At 37.2% G+C, this 23,163-nt stretch overlaps 1 long non-coding RNA gene across 9 annotated transcripts in view; it reads left to right on the top strand.

The window, feature by feature from the left end:
• LOC140700259 (uncharacterized) overlaps positions 1–23,163 on the top strand; it is a 432,091-nt gene that overhangs the window by 367,817 nt on the left and 41,111 nt on the right. For 7 of the 9 annotated variants that reach the window (XR_012078629.1, XR_012078635.1, XR_012078632.1 and 4 more), the window contains exon 5: positions 15,320–15,421. The exons of 1 other annotated variant lie outside the window; for it this stretch is intronic. This is a non-coding gene — a long non-coding RNA (uncharacterized lncRNA). Of the gene's footprint in view, positions 1–15,319; positions 15,422–16,766; positions 16,944–23,163 lie in introns of all 9 variants that reach the window. One more of the 9 variants, XR_012078630.1, reaches the window with a different exon arrangement.

Consider the following 23,163-nt stretch of genomic DNA (forward strand, 5'->3'; position numbering starts at 1 on the left):
TCTCTGCACTCAGTCAGTTGTGTGTTAACAACCTACTCGGTGCTGTCACAGATGAAGTACTAAGTACACAAAGGCTTTGGGAGCCCCAAGAGGGAGGAAATAACACTGTAACCTCTGAAGTGTATCCAAAGCGGTGTTGCTGTTGCTCAACCTGTGAACTGAATCCAGCAGAAACACATTTTGTTTGACACATGCAGTGTTTGTTGGAAAACTGGATAAGTCCCTAATTTACTACAGGCCTACGACTCCTTTTCATCTAATGCCTTCAGCTACTTTTCTTACCTGCCAGATTCCTGAAAGCTTTTATGTTCATGACCCTTACTTTAGAAAAAGATACGGTTTGGGGCATACAAAGAACAGAAAAGGGCCTTTCTCTGCTGTATAATGGTTAAAAGAGGAGATATTTTAGAATCAAATGGACTGTGTTTGAATCACTCACTTACCGGCTATATGACATCAGGCAATTTAATTCACCTTTCTGGGCCTCAGTTTTCTTCCATTGTCAATGCAGGGATATGAAAAGTGCCTAAATCACTGTGTTGTTATGAAGACCAAATAAGTAAGTACAGTTAAAGCACTAGAACAATACACTCAGTAAATGTTCGCTGTTATTCATTGGGCAGAGGAGATCAGAGGGGCAAAGCCTTCAGAGTTTGAAAGAACATTGCATGTTTGGGGGAAGTTAAGAAACTAAATGAGGATGGAATAGAAAGTGAATCGGTGAGGGTTTGCCAATACCCAGCTGAAGGCAGAAAGCAAAATAGTCACTCAATATATCTCAGGAGGCTTAATGGTTAGTTGAATGAAGGAATAAATGTTCCCAAGGCTTTTATTGGCTTGGGAGTCTGGCTACCATGTGGCTTGGATAAGAATGAAAGGGATTCATTCATGGTTCATATTTTGGGTTCCTCCTGTGTGCCAGGCACTGTACTAGGTGCTTGTGAATAAAATGAAGGTCTCTGCCCTCCTAGACCTTACATTCTAGCAGGAAATGACAGGAAATAAATAGAATGCATCACAATTATATTGTGTAATACATTGGAAAGCAATGAATGTGCATACCTGGTTGCTGGGAGGAGTAGACTGGTTGCAAGGGTACCGGCAGGGATCCAAAGTGGTGACGGTGGTGGTGGTGATGAAGTGTGTGTGTCTGTGTGTGTATTAGGGTTTTTCAAGCTCAGCACTCTTGACATTGAGGCTGGATAGTTCTTTGTTGGGAGGTGGGTACTGTCCTGTGCACTGTAGGATGTTTATCAGCACCCCTGGCCAATACTCAGTAGATGCCAGCACCACCCACCTCAGTTATGACAATCAAATATGTCTTCAGATATTGCCAAATGCCCCCTGGGGGAGCAAAACTGTTCCTGGTTGAGAACCACTGCTTTGTCTCACGACCCTGTTTAGCAACTACCACTGCTTTACTTTATGTTACATATTTACTTCCTTGGCCTGTCCTCTAGACACCTAAGTTGAAAGTTCTCTGAGTCCATTAGCTCCATTCCACCAGAATGAAGCACCACAAACGCAGACTCCATGCCCTCTTGTTCACTGCCATATTCTGAGCACCTGGCATAGGCTAGGAAACCAATCATCATTTGTTACATTAATGAAAAAAAAACTTTCAAAAGAGGCAAATCTGAAATGTCACTGATCAGAGAGACTTGCTGTGCCTTTGGGTAAGTTACTTAACCTCTCTGTGCCTCAGTTTCCTTATCTACCAAATGGAGATAATGATAGTACCTACCTCATGGGTTGGTTATGGCAATTAAATTTAGAGTAACCTTGTATTCTGATTTGCTTGGAACAAGTTTGCCTGTTTGTTGCAGCATAATTATTAATAATGCTACTTTTTACTCCCCAAAGTGTCCTGATTTGGTTAATACATCGTATGACAACCCACGCTAAAGTGTTAATGCTGGTACACTGCTTAGAAGGTGCCTGGCACGTGCCAAGGAGGCCACAGTTCTTATTTATTATCCAGGCTGTTTCCCTGATTGAAACTCCTCCATGGATTCCCATGTGGTTAGCATGATGTCCAGCTGTGTCCGATGACTTGCAGTTTTCCTGATGATCTGACTACTGCTGATTCTCCAGCCTCAACTCTCAACATCCCCTCTCTCCACTGCCCCCCTGTCCATTTTGAAAACTTCTTGCCATGGTCTTCCCAACCCCAGGACTTGGAACTTACTATTTTTCTTCCTAAAAAAAACTCCTTCTCCAGTTTTCATCTGTGTAATCCCAACTTGCCCTATAGGTCTGGACTTAAATGTCACTTCTTCCAAGAAGCCAGCATATAATCTGCAAACTGACTTCCTTGACTCTGTGTTACCATAGTACCCTAGCACCCCAATTTACTATAATTAATGATTTATAGCCTCCCTTTTCTTACTGTGCTGTGGGTTGTAGGACTATGTCTTGTGACTCTATTTTCTCACTGCTGTATCCAGGGATAGAATTTACATTAGGCAGTCAATAATTATTTATTTATTGGGTGAATAAATTAATTAACTAATGGCAAATCTTGGTTCTGACACTGCCTGCAAATTTGTACCATTTACTGATGCTCTTTGAGACTTTTTTTTGTCATTATAATAACAGCTATCTCATTATGCTAAGAATAGACGGAATAATGTATGTTGAGTTTCTTGCACATAGTAGGTGTGTAATACATGTAAAGAGTTGGAGCCCACCTCTTTTGAACCTAACCTGCATTAGAACCTCTCAAACAAAGTTACCATCTTATTTATCCTGATGTAACTCGAAGAGCGGGAGACAACCTCACGTTCTCCCTAATCACACTTGAAAGATGAGATTCCGATAATGAATGAAAGATGATTTTGTCATAATGGGGTTTCATTTTCATATTGCTAGGTTTGAAAGCAATTTAACAGGAAAAAAATGCTATATGTCCTAAATGGTTAATGACCCTCAGCAAGCAATCTGTCCAGCATGAGAAAGATTTCTTTTGGAATTTGACAGCTGATCTATAATCAGGTTCTGCTTGGCTGCTGCCCTGAGCCCCTCCCCGTAGCTCTCCTTGGGGCTCAGTGAACACCCTATGGAAGAAAATAGCCCAAGCCTTTTATCACATGCATTTCTGATTTCCCAGAAGCTTCCCCATGGAGGAGGGCTTGCGGATGCTTGCCAGATGTTGCTTTATCTTGTGGGAGATGAATGCCTTCTCCAAGTGTTTTGAGGCTTATGCTTGGTGAAATTATGGAGCTGGTATGTTCTTTCCCTTCTTCTTTCCCTTTATTCATTTGATGAACATTAATTTAGCAACTACTATCTCAGAGACTGTGATTGCAAAAATAAGCAACAGAGTTTCTGCCTCTAAAACTCCCAATTGAATAAGAGATACAGAGCAATGAAGCAGACTGCTGTGATAAGGATTGCTTGCTGCCCTGAGAGGAAGCGCACAGGTGACGCAGGAACCCCGAGGAAGGACGCCGGATGTGTTCTGTGCTGGGGTCAGGGAGGGCTTCCTGAAGGAGGTGTCAGGAAGGATAAGCACTAGCTCAACAGGGGAGTAAAAGGTATTTTAGGCAGAAGGAATTGCATTTGAGAAGGCAGAGGTGGTAAAGCAGCCCAGCCTGCAGAGGAAACAGCAAATTATTCAGGAGAGGTGTTTTATGTGCCAGCCAGAGGAGTTTAGTAGATGAGGACAAAGAGGTAGACAGGATCCAGATCGTGAAGGCCTTAGATGTCCTTTAGGAGATTAAGCTTGCTTTAAGGCTGTGGGGACCACAGGAAGTTTTAAGCAAGGTTGCATTCCAGTCCAAACAGACCAGACAAGAGATAAAGCCTACCAATTAGACCTAGTATTCAGTGCAGTGGCAGCCTGCTGGTCGACAGGTACGCTCTCACCCAGGATCCCCATTTCTGGTTACAGTGCAGCCAGGTGTGGCCATGAGACAGAGCTCTAGCCAAAGCTGGAGTGTACAAACCCAAAGAGGTACACAGCCGAGTCATGGAGGGAGCTCTAGAAAAGCATTTGAAAGGCAGAGAGTTGATTGAGAGCCTTTGTATAGGGTATGCCTATCTTCAGTTTTGGTAGCTGTTGCCAAAGAGTTTTTCCAAAGCTTCTGGGCAATTTACACTTATTTTCTCCAGCAGTGTATGAAGTTTTGGTCCCTTGTCAGCACTTAGTCAGCTTTTCATTCTGTTGGGTATGCAGTGGTATTTTACTGTGGTTTTAATTTGTATTGCCTTTACACTTAGATTGTGCATCTTTTCATTCACAGGTTTAATGATCATTGGTATAGCCTATTTTGTAAAGTGCCTTTTAAAATATCTTCCTCACTTAAAACATTGTACTAATTTTTTTCTTAGTACTTTGTAAGAGTTCTTTGTATATTTAGGACACAATTCTTTGTTTGGATCTATCTTCTACCTATCTACCTACCCTTACTCTGTGCCTTGCCTTGTCACTTTTTTATTTTTTTGCTTTGTTAACTTTTTTTTCATATTGTCTTTTAGTTAACAAAAGTTTTCATTTCAACATAATCAAATTATCCAACTTTCCCCCTTAGTTTCTTTGTATCTACTTTCACAAAACTCTATCTCAATGTCACAAATGTTATCTCCTATGTTATTTTCTAGAATCTTTATTGTTTTATCTTTCACATTTAGATTTACTATCCATTTATAATTAACTGATTAAAACTTTATTCAGTAAGTTATAATTCATTGCTATCATTTTAAATATTTTTGTTTAAACAGCTTTAGTGCAGTATAATTTACATATGATAGAATGAATGTATTTAAAGTGTACACTTTGCTAAGTTTTGACCCATGTGCAAACCAATGAAATCATCATAAAAATCAAGAAAATAAACATATAGATCATCTCCAGAAGTTTATTAATGCCCTTTGTCACACTCCCCTCTATCACCTCTCCATTTCACAACTACCCCTGGCAACCACTGATCTTCTTTCTGCCCTAAACATTAGTATGAGTTTTCTAGAGGTTTACGTAAGTGAAATCAACTGTATGTACCCCCATTTTGTCTGGTTTGTTTTTAATTCTCATAGTTATTTTTAAAGTTATCCATGCCACTGCATGTATAAATAGTTCAATCCTTGTTATTAAGTAGTAGTCATTTGTGTAGATAAACACCAAGTTGTTTATCCATTTACCTATTTATGGATATTTGGATTGTTTCCAGTTTGAGACTATTACAAATAAGGCTGCTAAGAACATGAGTCTGTAAGTCTTAAACAGACACACACTTTTATCTATACTGGGCAAATGCCCAGGAATGGAATGCCTTGGTTACAACGGAAGGTGTATGTGTAGATTCTTAGAAACTGCTAAACGTTTCCTCCAAAGTGGTTACGCTGTGTGAAATTGATTGCAGTAGTGAATGAGATTTTGAACTGCCCCAAATCCTTATCATTATTTGATATGGTCAGTCTTCTTAATTTTAGACATCCTAATACATATGTAGTAGCATCTTATCGTGTGTATTTCAATTTGTATTTTCTTTGTGACCACTGATACACACTGTTTTATGTGCATATTTGCCATTCATGTATGTTTTTGATAGAATGTCTACTAAATCATTTGCTCACTTATTTATTGAGTTATTCTATTATTATTAATGAGTATTAATGGGTCTTTATATCAATGTAAGTTCTTTATCAGATATGTAAATTGCTAGTATTTACTTCCAGCTAGTAATTTGTTTTTCCACTGTTTTAAAAAGTATCTTTTAAAGAGTAGAGCTTCTTAATTTTAATTAAGTTGAATTTATTCATATTTTATTTTGTAGATCATGATTTTGGTTTGTATCTAAGAAATTTTTGCCTCACCCGAGATGGCAGATCATTTTTCTGTGTTTTCTTCCAGAAATGTTACCATTTTAGGTTTTACATTTAGTTCTATTATCCTTTTAGAGTTAATTTTTTATATGGTGCAAAATATAAATAGAAGCTCTTAGATAGATAATGGATGACAGATAGATAGATACATAGATACATAGATAGATAGATCACTGCTCTCCCACTATTTATTGGGAAAAAAAACAACTATACACTCTATCTACTGAATTGTTTTTGCACCTCTGTTGAAAATTAATCAACCATGTAAGTGTGGGTCTATTTGTGAAGAATCTACACTGATCCTTTGATCTATTTGTCTATCTTTACACCAGTATCTATCTTGATTTATGTAGCCTTAGAATAAATCTTGAAGTTAAATAGTTTAAATCCTTTGTACTTGTTTTTCAAACTGGCTTTGCTCATTTTTGGCTCTTTGTATTTCTATATGAATACTGCAATCAACTATAAAAATATTGGGGGGGTTTTATTGGGATTGTATTTCATCTACAGATCATTTTGGGGAAAAATCTAAATCCGTTTGAGTTATTTGTGGTTTTTCAATCTATGACATATCTCTTCATTTACATGCATCCTCTTTATACTCTCTTTGTAAGGTTTTTTATTTTTCCATGTACGTGGGTTATCCCTGTACTAGGTTTATCCCTAAGTAGTTTTGATGCCATTAAAATGGTATCATTTCTGTAGTTTCATTTTTTGATTGTTCCTTGCTGGTATATAGGAATACAATTGGTTTTGTATACTGATATCATCCTGCAACCTTGCTAAATTCATATATTTGTTCCAGTAGTTTTGTATCGTCTATATGGTTTTTTTAATGTAGATAATTATGCCACCAGTGAATTTGGCTTTGCTTCTTTCTCTCTGACTAGGATTCCTTTTATTTCCTTTTCTCACCTTCTTACACTGACTAGAATTTTCAATACAATATTGAGTAGAAGTGTCAAGAGGGCACAGTTTTATCTTGTTTTTGATCTTTGGGGAAAATCATTTAGTCTTTTAGTGTTAAGTGTTTCTTGTAGGTTTCCCAGAGATACTCACTAGGGGATTAAGGAAGTTCCTTTTATCCCTTGTTCGCTGAGAGTTTTCATCAGGATATTGAATATTACAATATGGAATTTTGTAATTTGAATATTGAATTTTACAGTAATTTTTCTTCTTTTTTTTGAGATATCATATAATTTTCCATTTTTAGTCTGTTAATACAGTGAATTACATTGGTTTTCAAATGTTTAAGGACAAATGATCAGCAGTTTTGAATTTATCTATAACCTTGGTTTCCCTTTCCTGTGAGTGTTAGTTTCCTGTCACTGCTTATCAAGTTATCCAAACTTAGTGACTTAAAATGATAAAATGTATTATCTCCCAGTTCTGGATGTCAAAAGTACAAAATGAATCTTAAAGGACAAAAATCAAGGTGTCACTAGTGCTGGTTCCTTCTGGAGGCTCCGAGGAAGACTCTCTTCCTTACCTTTTCCAGCTTCTGGAGGCTGCTGGCATTCCTCGGCTCCTGGCCACACCACTCCCCTCACTGCTTCTGTTGCCACATTGCTTTCTCCTTTGTCTCTGACCCTCTTGTGTCCCTCTTATGAGGCTCACTGGAAGTCCAGCAGGCCCACCTGAAAAATTCAGGATAATCTCCCCATCTCATGATCCTTAACATAACCACATCTGCGAAGTCCCTTTTGCCAGATAAACTAACATTCACAGGTTCTGGGGATTAGACCATGGAAATATTTGGGGGGCCATTATTCAGTCTGCTGCATCATGCACCGTAGCATATTCATGTATGTTGGAGATTAGTCTATTAACACCTTTAGGGAGGCATTATCCTGACTACCGTATCCCTTTACCTGTGATTGTTCCTTCTGAATATATTAACAAGTCGATATTGGAAGTTCTGTATCTTCTTCATACCTCTTAACTCTTCTCCCATATTTTTCATCTCTTTGTCTTATTGTACTTTGTCTTATTGTACTTGGTTCAGTCTTTCAGCTCATTAATTGAATCTTTAGCTATTCATATTCTACCATTTATCTCTTAATACATTTTTTTCCTAATTATCCTATTTTTAAGTTCTAAAACTGTGGTTCTATTTCATAGCAGATGGTTTTTTAATCTCCCTGAGGATATTAGCTATATTTACTCTGAAGTTTTTTCTCTATATCCTCAATTATAATTTGTTTTTCTGTGGGGGGCAATTTTTCTTGTTATTCAGTCTGACGCCTCTTTCAAGGTGCATGTTTATTCAAGTATTAGATGATTCTATTTGTAGTTTAAGGTTAGACTGGACAATAGTGGAAGACGTTACACATGTTATTGAATCAAACACATATCTCTATAAACCTGTCAATGAATCTAAATTCTGCACATTACAAGAGCACTTCCTTAGTGATGACAAATGAGGGGAAAGATGCATTTTATGCTTTAGCATCTGGCTGTTGTTAATCTTGTTTCTCTGGACACGGAGCACCTGAGGTCTCCCAAGTTAAACCTATACTTCCAACTACTTTGTTGGAGACCTTAACTGCAACTAACTTTCCCCAAACTGAAACTTTCTATCTGCATGCATGTATGTTCTTACATATTTAACTCAGACTCTGCTCTGTTTATTTCCCCAATGCCAACACTTGTGCTAAGAGCCCTTCCAGGAAAAGTTACTTCCTTTGTTTATACACCGGTTCTCAAGGCTTTCGCCCAGGAGCAAAAGCCATCGCCACCAGTGTCCAATATGGAGAAGGGAGAGAAGTTCGGAGTGAGCAGCTGTTTCAAATTTAGTTCTTTAATTAATTTATCTGATTATTTCTCCATTTCCCCTCTAGATCTTTGTATATGTTCACTCTTACTTGACATTTCTCTGGAGATTCTGTGGGAAAACTGTCTTTAACATCCGTAGTTGCTTTTCCCCAAATTTGACTTTTTCTGTCCTTGTTTCTCATTTAGCCTAATCCAATTTGCCTTATTTTTCTTTCCCTTTGATATTTTGTTTTTCTTTGACTTATAATCATAAGTGGAATTGCTGGGTCATCAAGTATGTTTATCTTCTTCTATAACAGATATTGCCACATCATTCACCAAAGTGTGTGAAACAATTTTCAGTCCCACCACGCGTGTAAGAGTTGCCATTTATCCACATCCTCACAATACTTAGTATTGTCATCCTTAATAAATCTTACTTAACTGGCAGTTATGAAATAGTATTTTGTAGTTTTAATTTTCAATTTCCTGAATATTGGTGAAATAGAGTATCTTTTCATATTTTACTGGGTATTTTGTTATTTTCTCTGTGAATTAACATTTTATTGATTAATTTACCTTTTGTTGATAGGAAGTTTCTTATATGTTCTAGTTAGTAATTCACATTAATCATATTGAATTGCAGATATCTTGTGGCAATTTGTGGTCTGTCCTTTTACTTCATTTATGTGAGCTTTGATTTATGGAAGTCATTGATTTTAATGTAATATAATGTAACTTTTCTTTATGCTCTATGGTTTTGTGTTTGATTAAAATAAAACTTTGCTACTGTAAGTTTATATAGACAGTCTTCTCAGTTTTTTTTCAAAGATTAAAAAGATCCCATGTTATATTTTGGTCTTGAGTTCACCTGGAATATATTTTTATTTATGAATGAGTTAGGGATGCATTTTCCCCCTATGCATAGTTAAATATTCCCACAACTTTCATTCAGTAAACTATCCTTTCTCCACTGGTCTGCAATACCTATTTTAATTGTGAAGTTTCTATTTATTCAATTTTGTTTCCAGGCTCTTTCTCCTGGTCCATTGTTCGATTTGTCTATTCCTTTTAAAATGCCATGTTTAACAAAATAGCACATAGATAGAATTAGTTTCATATTTGATAGGGCATGTTCCCTCACCAGGTTTTTCTTTCTCAAAAAGGCCCATTTTTAGCTCATTAATTTTCCAAATAAATTTTAGAATCAGCTTATTAAAGTCCACAAATAACTCTGCTGGGATTTTAACTAGAATCATTTGAATGTTTACCTATATTTGGGTATAAGAATCAGATTTACAATCTTAATCCTACCAATGTACACAGGCTATTTTCCCATTTTTGTATGTAATTTCTACAATATTTTATAATGATGTTATATTCATCATAAAGGTCTTTCTTTAGATTTTTTTCTCTCCAAGTATCTGATCATTTTCTTCCTTGTAAATAATCATTACCTAATTAACTATTCATTGCTGCTGAATAGGAAGGCAAATATCTTTTGTATGATTATCTTATTTCTAGACAACTTGGCAATCGCTCTTATTAATTTTAATAATTTGCTTATAGAGTCCCTTGGATTTTCCAAACTAGCAATCATGATACCTGGGTGTTAAGGGAAGTTTCAACTCTAATATTTTTTGTTCCTTGTCTAGTTCTGCTAATAAAACTTCAGTGTAATGCTATGCAGGTTGAGTTCTGTACTCCTCTAGGGAGCACCTTTGATGTCGTAAAGCATATTGGGCAATGCAGCAACGCTGTGCACTGGCAAGGACCACAGTAGAAGCAGTGCCAGCAGAGAGCCCTGTCGTATTTCTGATTTGATAAGGAATGGGTTCTACTGTTTTGCTCAATAATTATGACATTTTCTGCAGGTCTTTTATAGATATACTGTATGAAATTATATATGTTCTCTTCTAATTTAATTGCTAAGAATTTTGTCCCTATGAGTATCATCTGTAGCATTATTTTTTCATTTCCTACTGAGATAATGACGTTTTTCCTATAATCTCTAAATGCGGCGAATGTCAAAAGCAAATGATCTCATGTTAAATTCTTGTATTCTGGAGTAAACCAAACTTTATCATAATTATGAGTGTATGGAAATAGAAAGATTGAGAGAGAGAGACAGACAGAGAGAGAGAGAAACTTATACAACGTTTGATTTGCTAAGACACATTGATCATTTTGATCATTTTTGGCCTCTAAGTGTGATAGACCTGTCACTTTATCTTCACAGAATCATTGTCTGATATTGATATAAAGGGCATACTAGGCTTATATAGTGAAACTAGACTATTACCTTAACACTGTTTGACTTCTCTATGAGAATTTCCATAACATTGGAATGCTGTTTCTTGATACTTTCAGTAGAAATTACCTGTAAATCTGTTTGTGGTGGTTTTTTTTTTTTAACTCATATTCAGTTTCTTTAATGATATTGGTCTGTTCTGAATTTTTTTCCCTTTTTGTTGGTTTTGGTAAGCTATGTTTTCTCTGTATTTAAGAAAGTGTCCATGTAATAAAATTTTTAAAATCTATTTTTAAATAGCATTCTTTTCCTTATCTTTTGAATCTTCCCTCCATCTATAAATGTGTCTCTCTTTTCTACTCCATCCTCATATTACTTACTTAGACTTTATCTCTTTTTTGTACGATAAATCATGCCAGGTTATCTATTTTATTAGTTTAGAGTTAAAAAAAAAACTATTAGCATCAGTTTCCTGTATATTTTAAGTTTGTTTCTATGGTTGTATGTTCTTATCTTTGTTTTTTCCCTATCTGATCAGCTTTGTTTTCACTCCATTTTATTTTACTCTGAATTCTTAAGTGAATATTTATCTCATCAATGTTCAGATTTCTAGCACAATTCTTAAAGGACATCACGTTTGTTCCAATTCTGCCTTCAGTTGTATCCCATAAAGTGTGATACGTGTTACTTACATTGCTCCAGTCCCTTCTCTTTCTTGAAATATTGAATTTAAAAAAAATTCTAATTTAAATTGCATTGTGGTAAGAAAGGCAATGCATGTGATGATTTTTGGAAATTTGTTGAGCTAAGCTTATGATCTGATAGTTGTTTATTTTCGTAAATGTTGACTGTATGAATTTTTCATATGTGACATCTTTATAAACGTTGACTCAAGAAGAACGTATGTTCTTTGAGTTGGGGGTCAGTGTTCTTAGAACTTATAAATCAAGTTTGTCAATTATGTTGCTCAAATTTTTTGTCAATTGTGTTGTTTTTTCCTTTTATATACTCAGTTTTTTGTCTGCTTTTTCATTGAATACTGAAAACGGTGTATTAAAATATCCTCCAGTTATTCACTGTAATTTTATCATTTATTTTTGAATTCTGTTTATTTTTCATCACAAATTATGTATATATGTGTACATACATGTTAAGTGCATGAAGCTCTGAAATATACATACAACTTCCGAATTGTCACATTTTCCCAGTGAAGTATATTTTTACTATCACTTAGGGATCCTTTTTATTACCACAAAGCTTTGGTTTTCAAGTTAGTTTTAAAATTCTGATATTACTATAATGTACGAGGTTTCTCTTTTCCTGAATTTACCTGATACAGGTTTATGCTGATGATTTTACTTTCAATGTTTGTTTGTACTTATCTTTTAAGTACATGTCTCTTGTAAAACACATAGAACTGAGTGCACTCATTTGTTAAGGCTGCCGTAACTGTACCACAAAAAGCACCAGAAAATTGGATGGTTTCAACACAGAAATTTATGGTCTCAAGGTTCTGGAGTCTAGAAATCTGAGGCAAGGTGTTAATAGTTTTTGTTCTTTCTGAGGTCTGCAAAGAAAATATGCCTCTTTCCTAGTTTCCGATCATTTTGATGATTTTTGACAGTCTTTGGCTTATAGAAGCATCACCCTGATCTCTGCCTTCGAATCCACGTGTCTCCTCTCTGTATGTATGTCTCTGAGTCCGTGTTTACCCTTTTCCTAAGAACACCGGTCATGTTGGATGTGGGGCCCACTCTACTTTAGTGTGAGCTCACCTTCACCAATCCTACCTGCAATGACCCTATTTCCAAATAAGACTATATTTTGAGGATTAGGACTTTAACATATGAATTTTGGGGGAAACATTGCTCCAACCATAACACCAAGATATAAATACCCAATCTCTCTCTCCATATATATGTATTTACATGTGTATAATACACACATATATGTATTTGATTGTCTTATATATATAATAATATAAATATTTTTGTATATGATACAATGTACATATAATATAAATATTATATATTTGTATATTCATATATATTTGAATTTGTCTATTTTTGCTTTCTATTTTATCTATTTTATAGTTATTTTTCTCTTTTCCTGTCTTATTTTTGATTGATCAGTTTTTAAAATTTTTTAAGTTACACAGTACATTTCTATTATTTTTGTGCTAATCATTAAAATGTAGTTAAGTGTACAATCACTTACAGAGTTTTACAAGGAGCTTAGAAGAATTTTTCTGTAATATATTCATATTATTTTTATTTTTAGCCTGTAAATTTTCACTTCCAATTTGCCTTTATACACTTCTAAGTTAGTCATTGTTATTATCATTGTTTCATATAGACAATACTTCTAAAATTCTCTGTCACCTTTATCTGTTAAATTACCCACTGCTTTTTGTATCTAACACCTTCCTCTGGATACAAGTTTCTTCCTTCTGACATATGGTTTTTAGACAGTCGCTAGTAAGGAAATTTAGGTAATAAACTCAGTTTTGTTTTCCTGAAAAATAATCAGCTATTAATTTTAGGTTGAAAGTCATTCTTCTCTCTGTCTTCCTTCTTTCTTGCTGTAGCAAATTTCCTCTATTTTCATGTTCTTTGGTATTATAACCATAGCTTCAGATGTGGATTTTTTAAAAATTTACTCTGATTGATATTCATTGTTTCCTAAATCTGAAAACATAATTCCTTTATCAATTATGGAAATTTTTACCCATTATATCTTCAACAATTGCCATATCCCTCCATCCTCTCAATCTCTTCCCTAGAAATCTAAATTCCTCTCTTTATTCTCTGTATTTTATATGTTGCTACTCTCTTTTACTCTCTGTGCTGCATTCTGAACACTTTCCAATATTTATTCCACTTCAAAGATTCATCTGTTCTCTTTTTAAAACCGTTTACTAAATTACTAATTTCAATAAGTGTACCTCATTTTTAAGAAGATTTATTTGGCTCTTTGTCAATTCTACTTTGTATTTTTTAACGTGTAGTGTTTGTTTCCTATGTTTTCGATTCTGCTTTTAATTTTCTATTTATAGTCTGAATCCAGTAATTCTATTAGCTGAAGTTATCGAGAGTCTCACTCTGGCATTTATCCTTTCTGCTGCATCTCTCTCTCTGGCTTCATTTTCACATGCTTTCCTTCTTAAACTTGAATATCTTCTTCAGTGCATATCCAGCTTTTAAAACTTTGTGAAGCCTAAATTGAAGGCATTTCTCTCCTGAAAGATTTTCATTTGTTACTAGAGGGACCCTGATGTGCTTGGGGTTTCTCAGAACCTCAATTTCTGACAATGGGCAGCTATGGTTGTAAATAAACAGGGAAGATGTTCCCCCTCCCAAAGTCCATGCTGTGACAGACACTTTCCCCCGCAGCCTCCTTTGTTACAGGAGATATTTTTTCAAATACACTATTTTACCCACAGTGTTGCCCATGGAGGGTTCCAGGTTTATGTAGAGTTTCAGTTCCAATTTCCACCTTTAAAAAGCCAAAGGCCTTGTTTTCTTCTGTGACAACCACTAAAACTCAAACCTCTTGGTTAATAAGCACAGCAAATGTTCCCGGGCTAGTCTCTACATGGGTGGCAGCTTACAGCTTGAATATTTCATGTCTCCCTCTGTTTCAGGTCCTTGGAGATTTATCCTTCATTCTCAGAAGCTCAGCTATGCATTTGAAAGAATGCTTGTAACATTTTATCCATCATTTCCAAGTACTTTTTTTTCAGGAGTTTTTCAAAAGGTTTCTCAGATAGCCCGAAATAGAGATATTATGACTGCTTTCTATATTTTAAATATACATCAAAATTATGGTCCACCGATGACACCTTCTTACATTTTCCAGTGCTGTTGAATATTTACTATCTTTTATAATGCCTTTTCCATCACTCAAAGGGATTTTTATGCAAAAGTTATAAAAAGTAGGTGAATTCAGTCTTCCATCTTGACCCAATTTTTGAACGGGGTCTTGAAGATTTAGTAGGTACTTGCCAGGTAGGATGGAGACCAAGAAAACAGTTATGAAAACATATACTTTCTTTAGAAAACAATGAAAGTTAAATATAGCTGCAGAGCACTGTCTGTTAGAACAGAGAGACAGGCTCAATCTCAGAGTTAGGTAGGTTTAGATGACATTAAAAAGGGTCTTACCTAACAGGACAGGAGTCTGGGTTCTGCCATATAATTCAGCGAAAATAGTTGCCATTTATTCATGACCTGCTAGGTGGTAGGCACTGTACTGGGGGTTTTACATAGGGTACTCTGATTGTCTTCATTTTACAAATAAAATGGGCAAGGTGGGATTTAGTTTCCTGAGGTTACACAGATCCCAGGAGGTGGAGCTGGATATAGAGCCCATGAATTAGATTAATTTCTTCAGTGTTCCCCAATAAACAAAGCTAAGTTGGTAAACGATTTTAAGACAAAAGTGGAGGAATAAAACTGGTTACTCTGGAAAATTTTCCTGTTGCCCATCTAGCGTGACGAATGAAGGAAAGACATGCCTTGGCACTCTTAGCTGCTGATCAGCTTAGAGAAGAAACTTGAAGAACAGAGGGAAGAACAAACGAGGACCTTGCAGGTAATTGTAAAAGCCTGCACATCTTCATCATTTGGGAGGTCACTGGAGGGTTTTAGGAGAGGAGAGCCTTCGGAATTTGTAATGAAGCAGTCTCATGGCCATATGGAGAATGGATTAAGAGAGGGTTGAAGCAAAGAATTATGCAGTCCTGCATACTCTATTACCTTTATTTATAGGGACAATAGTTGGGACTCCCTGGTTGATAGCAGAGGTGAGGAATACAAGACATTTAAAAGAGAGCAGTTTGGGGAGGACCAGCTGCATAGAGCGGTCCATGGATGACCACATTATCTTTCTGAAGAGAGAAGGAGGGGAGGAGAGATCACGGTGAGGTGGCAAAATGGGAAAAATAATACGGGCAGGAAGCACCAGTGAAATGAATGTAAGTCACATTCCGTTTGGTTAACATTTGTATCCCACACTTCAGAAATTCTCTGAGAACTGGGAAAGAGAAAGTGGCTTTGCCATGTGGAAATATTCTATGTAAATGAAAAATGATTAACAACTGCACATTCACATTACACATATGCCCTCTTATTTGATACTTTAAACAACTCTGAGAGACAAACATTATTACTCGCCATTTAGCCATAGGAAACTGAGGCTCAGAGATGTTAAGTAACTTTCCTCAAGTCAACCGCTAGTGGCTGGCAGAGATGGAATTCAAACAGAGGGTTATGGCCCTAAAAGTTGTTCTTTGTGAGGACACCATGCTGGGAGGAAAACTTTTTCTTCATCAGCGTGAGGATTATTCTGCAGTGGATTGGAACTCAGAGGGGAGCTCAAGAAAATCACAGTCGCAGCTCAGACGGAACGTCCTGGAGGTGGCTTTCTCTTTCTCTAATGTTTCCAAGTGTGTCACTCCCAGGATAACTTTCCCTGGTGCTGGAGACAGTTCCTCCTCCCGGAATTCAGGTTTAGTTCTAATTCTTGAAGCCTCTTTTTCCCTCCCGTGGGCCAGAAACCAGAGCTCCAGAGGGTGCCCCAGTCTGTTCACATCAAGACAGCTCTGCCTGCCCCGGGGGCCCATGCTCTCTCTAAATCCTAACCTGCTTCTGCTGCTTCCTAATGATGGAAACTGCTGATGCCACGCTGGGGGAGGGGTGCATTTAGGGGATGTCCCAGGGCTCTGTTAAAAAGCTCTGCTTTTATAGCAGGCAACGTGGGGGCAGGGATACAGAAATCACTTCTTTTCCACTGTCACCACTCTCCATCACCATGGGCCGTGTGTGTGCTTGTTCGTGTGTGTCTGTGTGTGTGTCTGTGTGCGAATTGGTTCCTCTATTTCTCCAGATAAAAATATCCAACTACTTTCTCTTTTGTTTCTCTTTGTTCTAAAACTCAGAGTTCACCATCCTGTGAGTAGAGGAATCAGAATGACGTAAGAATTCCATGGGTCCAGAGAATCAGGAAAGAGGACATTCAAGGAAGGAAGGAGTGGGGGGAAAGCCTAAAAGAGAGAAAGCCGACCTCAGCTTCCCAGAATTCCATCAGCTGATACCATAAATAAAGTAAAACAAATGTAAGGTCACATCCAAAGTTGATCAATTCTTGCCAACTAGGTAGCTTCAGTTTACACCTACTGAGCACTTGCTTTATGTCGGGTATGGGATGTTAAAATTTTCTTCTACCGTCTCTCATTTAATACTCATACAGACCTAAAGAGGTAGTCATTGTGAGCTGTCTTTTACAGAGGAGAAAAGTGACATTCCCAAAGATTAAATGATGTGTCCATGTTCATTCAGCTCTCAGTATCAGAGGCAGGGTTCTAACCCAAGTCTGAGACTCTTCCCACTACGAGGTCCTGCCTCCTTTTCCAAGAGTGGCTGGTAATTGGAATTGAATAGAAGGAAAACGAGCTCCTGGGGAAAGAAAAGGGGCACAGAAAAGTGGTTGCATCATGTTCACTTATCTGCATCCATGCTGACATAGATCTGGCACAATGCTACTCATTAACCATCTCTACTTTGAGTCTTTGTTTCCTCTCCTCAGTGTCATACTCTGAACTTGCTCCCACAGTTCTGTTCTGCTCTTTCTGGGCCCCTCGCCGGTTTGCAAGGCCCTTGGAATTCGATTCTATTCATCACAAAGGCATTAAGTGGTCCAGTGCGCTGGCCACTGAGACACCAGGGGACACAAATATGGCTGCAGCTTAGAAGGAAAAGGGGACAAGAGGTGGAATCAGATCCAGAGTTTGGTGTCTGCTTCATATATGGCTGCCAGGAACATAAAGGGATGTATTCACTTATTCAACAAATATTTGAGAGTATATACTAAGCACCAGGCATTGTACTTTCTGCTAGAGATACAGCTAAGAATCTAATAAAATATCTGTTCCACATAGAGTTTATACTCTAGTGGAGGGAGTTACACAATAAACAGATAAACAACTACAGTATGTCAGTTGGTAACAAATGCGATGGCAGAGAATGAAGCAGGTGAAAGGATGACCGAGCGAGGGGAGTTGCCATTGTAAGGGCTTTGGAGAAGACCTCTAGAGGGAAATGTCATATCAGCAGAGACCTGAGTGAAGTGAGAGTGAGACACGGGGTTATGTGGGGAAGAGTGTTCTGGTGGAGGAAGCAGCCACTGCCAAGGCCCTGACGTGGATGCATGCTTAGTGTACTCAAGGACTGGCAAAGAGCCTCACGTGGTTAGAACTCAGGGAGAAAGCAAGGGATTATTGGAGACCAGGTCCGAGAAATAGCAGGGGGCCAGAATAACTTTAAAGCCCGAGGCCAATGGTAAAGTTTGGGGTTTTAACAAGTAATATGGGAAGCCATTTGAGGGTGAAATATTCTGATGTGTTTTAAAAGGATCTCTCTGGTGGCCATATAGAGAATAGAGGCTAGGGGACAAAGCCTTAAGCATATTCCAGAACATAGACGATGCTGCCTTCCGTCGGAGTATTATCAATAGGACTACTGGAAAATGTCTGGATTATGGGAATATTCTGAAGTTACAGATAACTGAATTTCCAGACAGATTGGGTATGGGGTGTGGGATGAAGTGTAAGGTATGACTCCAACAATTTTGGCCTGAGTCATTGGAATAATGGAGTTCCTGGTTACTGAGTTGTTGAAGCCTGGGAGCAAAGATCAGGAGTCCAGTTTTGGACATGTGAACTAATAAATGGTTATTAAATAAACAAGTGGGAAGGCTGAATAGGCTTGGATGTGTGAATCCACAGAGGAAAGAGGAGGTCCAAGGTGGAATTACAACTGGGAATATGTGTGTAGCACTGGGAAGCATTAGTTACAGCCGTGAAAGGAACTGAGACCATCCAAGAAATGATTGCTGCTAGAGAAGAGGTCAAAGGCTGAATCCTGGAGCATTAATCTGGCATTTAATCACCAGGAAGTTGGGAGGAGTTAGCAAGGGATATGAAGAATAACTCGTGAGTGGCCAGAGGTGTACAGGAACCAAATTTCAAAACGCACTTCAAAAAGGTAGATGTTCTACCATCGTACTGAACTGACCTATTCTGGCAGCCTGGGGACTAGAACCTGCCATGATGGAAGGACAGCGGACTTGGGCGCTAGTGTATCCAGGACTGACACAGGCACCTGTCCCCACATGGCTTTCAGAAAACACGTGGCACAGCAGGGGAAGAACAAAAGCAAAGCCCAGGAGGAATTTGAACTGACAGCGGTCTGGGAACCCGTGTGAGACGTCCTTTCAAGAACACCTGAAATAATTAGGGACTAGCTTGAAGGGACCCATTTACTGTAATCAAGCCACTGGGGACTTAATTTGAGAATAAAATAGAAGTGTGATAAACCTCTGAAATTGTAAATTAAGAGAGAGATGATTATCGAAAGTGTTTGAAATTTCCTGCATATTAAAAAACTTGAAGAGAGAATATCAAAAGAAAACAGTCTGCAGAAAGGTTGCAAAACTATGACAGAAAAGGATTAATTTTTTTTTGCCATACCAAAAGCCCTACAACTGGTTTGAAAAATGAGCGAGGGATAACAACATACAGCTGTAGAAAAAGAAATATAAATGGCCGATCAATGAGAAGAAGGATGCCAAATCTCGTTTGTAATTTAAAAATGCAAATTTAAGCAGTGAGATATCATTTGTCACCTTTCAAATGTACAGATATCAAAAGGATTGATAATATTGTCTTTTGTCAAGGGTACAGAGAAACAGAAACTTTCACACATAGTTGGTGGAAATGTCTATTGATGCGTTTTAGTGGAGTAATTTGTCAACATCAATGAAAAAATTTAAGTAAGTTTTTCGTTTTAGATTTACATAGAAATTAAGAAGACAGTACAGAGTTCTCATATACCCTACACCCATTGTCCCTTATTACTAACATCTTGAGCGTTATTAAGGTGTATTTGTCACCACTAATGGACAAATAGTGATCCGTTACCATTAACTAAAGTCATTACTTCACTCCGATTTCCTTAGTTTTTACCTAATATATCTCCGCTGGTCCAGGATTCATCCAGGACACCACATTATATTTAGTCATCGTGTCTTTGGAAGCACCTCTTGACTATGATCAAGTTTCTGATTTTTCCCTGTTTTGGATGACGTTGGAAGTATTTTGTAGACTGTCCCTCAACTGATTTTCTGATGTTTTTCTCATGTTTTGCCTGGGATGACAAGTTCTTGGGAGGAAGACTAAAGAGATACAATGCCATTCTCATCACATCATATAAAGGGTGCATACTGTCACCACAAATTCCTGCTTCATGATGCTAACCTGTATCTCCTGGCAAGAGCAGTGTTTGTCAGGTTTCTCCCCTGGATTCTTTTTTCTCTCTTTGCATACTGTACTCTTGGGAAGGAAATCACTATGTTTGGCCCACGCTTAAGGGTAGGAGAGAGATGCTGCAACTCCTTGAGGTGGCTTATCTGCACGAGTTATCTGGAATTCTTCTGCATGGGAGTTATGTCTCTTCTCCTCCACTTATCTATTCAATAATTCATTCCATCAGTGTGGATTCATAAATTTTTATTCTATACTTCGAATAGAATGCCACTTTATTTTGTTGCTTAAAATGTAGCTTTTCCTTTGGGAGCCCTTTCAATAGGCTCCTGCGTCCCCTTGGCATCCTCTGGCATTGTATTTTAAAAAAACCAAAAAACACTCTCTTCTTTTCTGGAACTACAAGATGCTCCAGACTCATCTTGTAGATTCACTGCCCCAGTCTTAGAATCAGCCACTTCTCCAAGGAGCACTGGTTCCTCTTATTAGAAAACATTATTAAAAACATTATTAAAAACCAAGATCTCGGTACAAGGTATTCTGTTTGCTCCTGAAGTGACTTTGTTTCAAGGTCCTCTCAGCTAACAGAATGAGGAAATATATATGTGTCTACTAATAGCTTTATATATAATATTTATAAATATTTCTATCATCAAATCTGAAAATTCTGTCATCATTACTTCAAATATTTCTTTTATTCAGTTCGCTTTTACTTTTTTATGGTAATCCAGTATGCACATATCATACATTTGAAAATGTCCCACAGTTCTCGAGTGTTTTTTGTTTTGTTTTATTTTGTTTCCTCTTTGCATTTTAGTGTGGAAAGATTCTATCAGCTCGTGTTCAAGACCATGTCCGGTCTACTTAGGAGTCCACCAAAGATATTCTTTATTTCTTTTACCATGCTTTGATTTCTAGTGTTTCCTTTGGATTCTTTCTTAGACTTTCCGTCTCTCTGTTAACATTACCATCTGTTTTTCATGTTGTCTACTTTTCCCATTAGAATGCTTAACGTATCAATTATAGTTGTGTTAAATTCTCTGTCTGATAATTCTCACATCTGCATCATGTGAGTCTGGTTCTGTTAGTTGACTTGTCTTTTTAGACTCGGTTTTATTTTCTTGCCTCCTGGCCAGTCTTATGATTTTGGTGAAACTCAGCTATTTTGTATCGGGTGATAGAAACAGAAGAAAATAGGTCTCTGCTGTAAAGATTTGTGTAAATATGGCTAATATTTGGTCATTGTTTAAATTTTCCTTAATTATAGATGTCAGAGTCTTCAGATTCCTCTAATGTCCGTGTTTCTGTCTCCTCTGTTTACTTTGGAATTCCCTAAGCCCTACTCTTCAGAGAGAGCCTGTGTCTTCTATCTCTTTTAGCTATAATCTGTTCTTATTTTATTGAAATACTGTTATTGTGCTAATGAGGTGTGGGGGAGAGGTGAATTCCACAATCTTCCAATTTAAATCAGTGTTTCACTGGTCCTATGTTCCGAGGGCTGTGACTTCACAGTGTTTTCTTCAATTATATAGCTGTTTTCCCCTACACCTGACTCTGTTCCCTGGATACAGTGTTCCCAGTCACTTTACTGTAAGCCTAACCTCTCTTTATCATAAATTTTTCTTTCTGGAGTGGGAAGAATTCCCTTCCCTGATCTGGGAAAAGGCCCTGGCAGTCTTTCCTCCAGACATTAGGCATTTCTTACGAAAAATTTTCTGACTTTATTTCATAAGGATTGCCTTGCCTTCCCCTTGCAAGAAACACTGACACCTGGTGGAGTTCCTGGAGCTAAAGCCCAGGGAGTCCCCCATCTCCCGCCAAGACCACAGCCACCAGGAATTTCTCACTTCCACACTCGTCCACACTCTGCCTCCAGAAATTCATCAGAACTCCCACTGAAGTGCTTCTTTGTTTATGGCTCCAGCAGCTTCCACCCCAGGCTAGGTCTCTCTGGATGTGTCTGCCCAGATTTCAAGATGGTATTTGGTCCCATGATCATGGTTCTCTGATAGACCCAAGAAAATTTATTGATTTTCAATTTGTCCAGCTTTTCTTGTAAGAACAAGACTGATGACTTCCAAGCTTTTCATGTGTCAAAGCTGAAATCGTTAGTCTCAGTCAAAATTTAAAATATGACTTTCTTCAGCCTAGCAATTCTTACCCCAGGAATTTTATACTGCAAACATTCTTGCATAAGAACACAAAATATATATACAGACGTATTCACTGTAGTTTTATGTGTAACATTGAACAACAGGAAACAATTATGTGTCTACCAGGAGGATACTCGTTAAATAGTTAATGGTATATCTATGCAAGGAATTACTATGCATCTGGAAAACTAGCAATGTAGATTTATGTAGCTCAGGATGTCCAAATGGGGGAAAGCATGTTGCAGTTTGAATATATAATAAGATTTCTGTGTAATGTTAAAAAAGGCACACCATGTAAAAGTCTATATATACATAGAACACGACTAGAGCAACACACAGTTGAAACAGTAACTGTTGCTCCTTTTGGAGAATGAGCGGAGATGGAAACATTTACTTTCCATTTTATAGCTTCCTGTGCCTCTTAATTCTTTTACAAAGAGCATGCATTAATTAATTATTAGATAGACTGAGAAAGAAGAAATAAAACTGTCTTTGTTTGCAGATGGCATGGTTGTCTATGTAGAAAATCTGAAAGAATCAATAAAAAACAAAACAAACAAAGCTCCTGAAACTAAGAGGTGATTATAGCAAAGTTGTGGAATACAAGATTAATATGAAGAAATCGGTTGCTTTTCTGTATACCAGCAATGAACAACTGAAATTTGAAATTAAAAACACAATGCCATTTAGATTACAACCAAAAAATGAAATACTTAGATATGACTCTAATAAAATACATACAAAATCTATATGAAGAAAATTGCAAAACTCTGATGAAAGGAATCAAAGAACTAAATAAATGGAGAAATATTTCATGATTATGGGTAAGAACACTCAATATTGTCAAACTGTCAGTTCTTTCC

This window comes from Vicugna pacos, chromosome 12, assembly GCF_048564905.1.
Source record: "Vicugna pacos chromosome 12, VicPac4, whole genome shotgun sequence".
NCBI lineage: Eukaryota > Metazoa > Chordata > Mammalia > Artiodactyla > Camelidae > Vicugna > Vicugna pacos.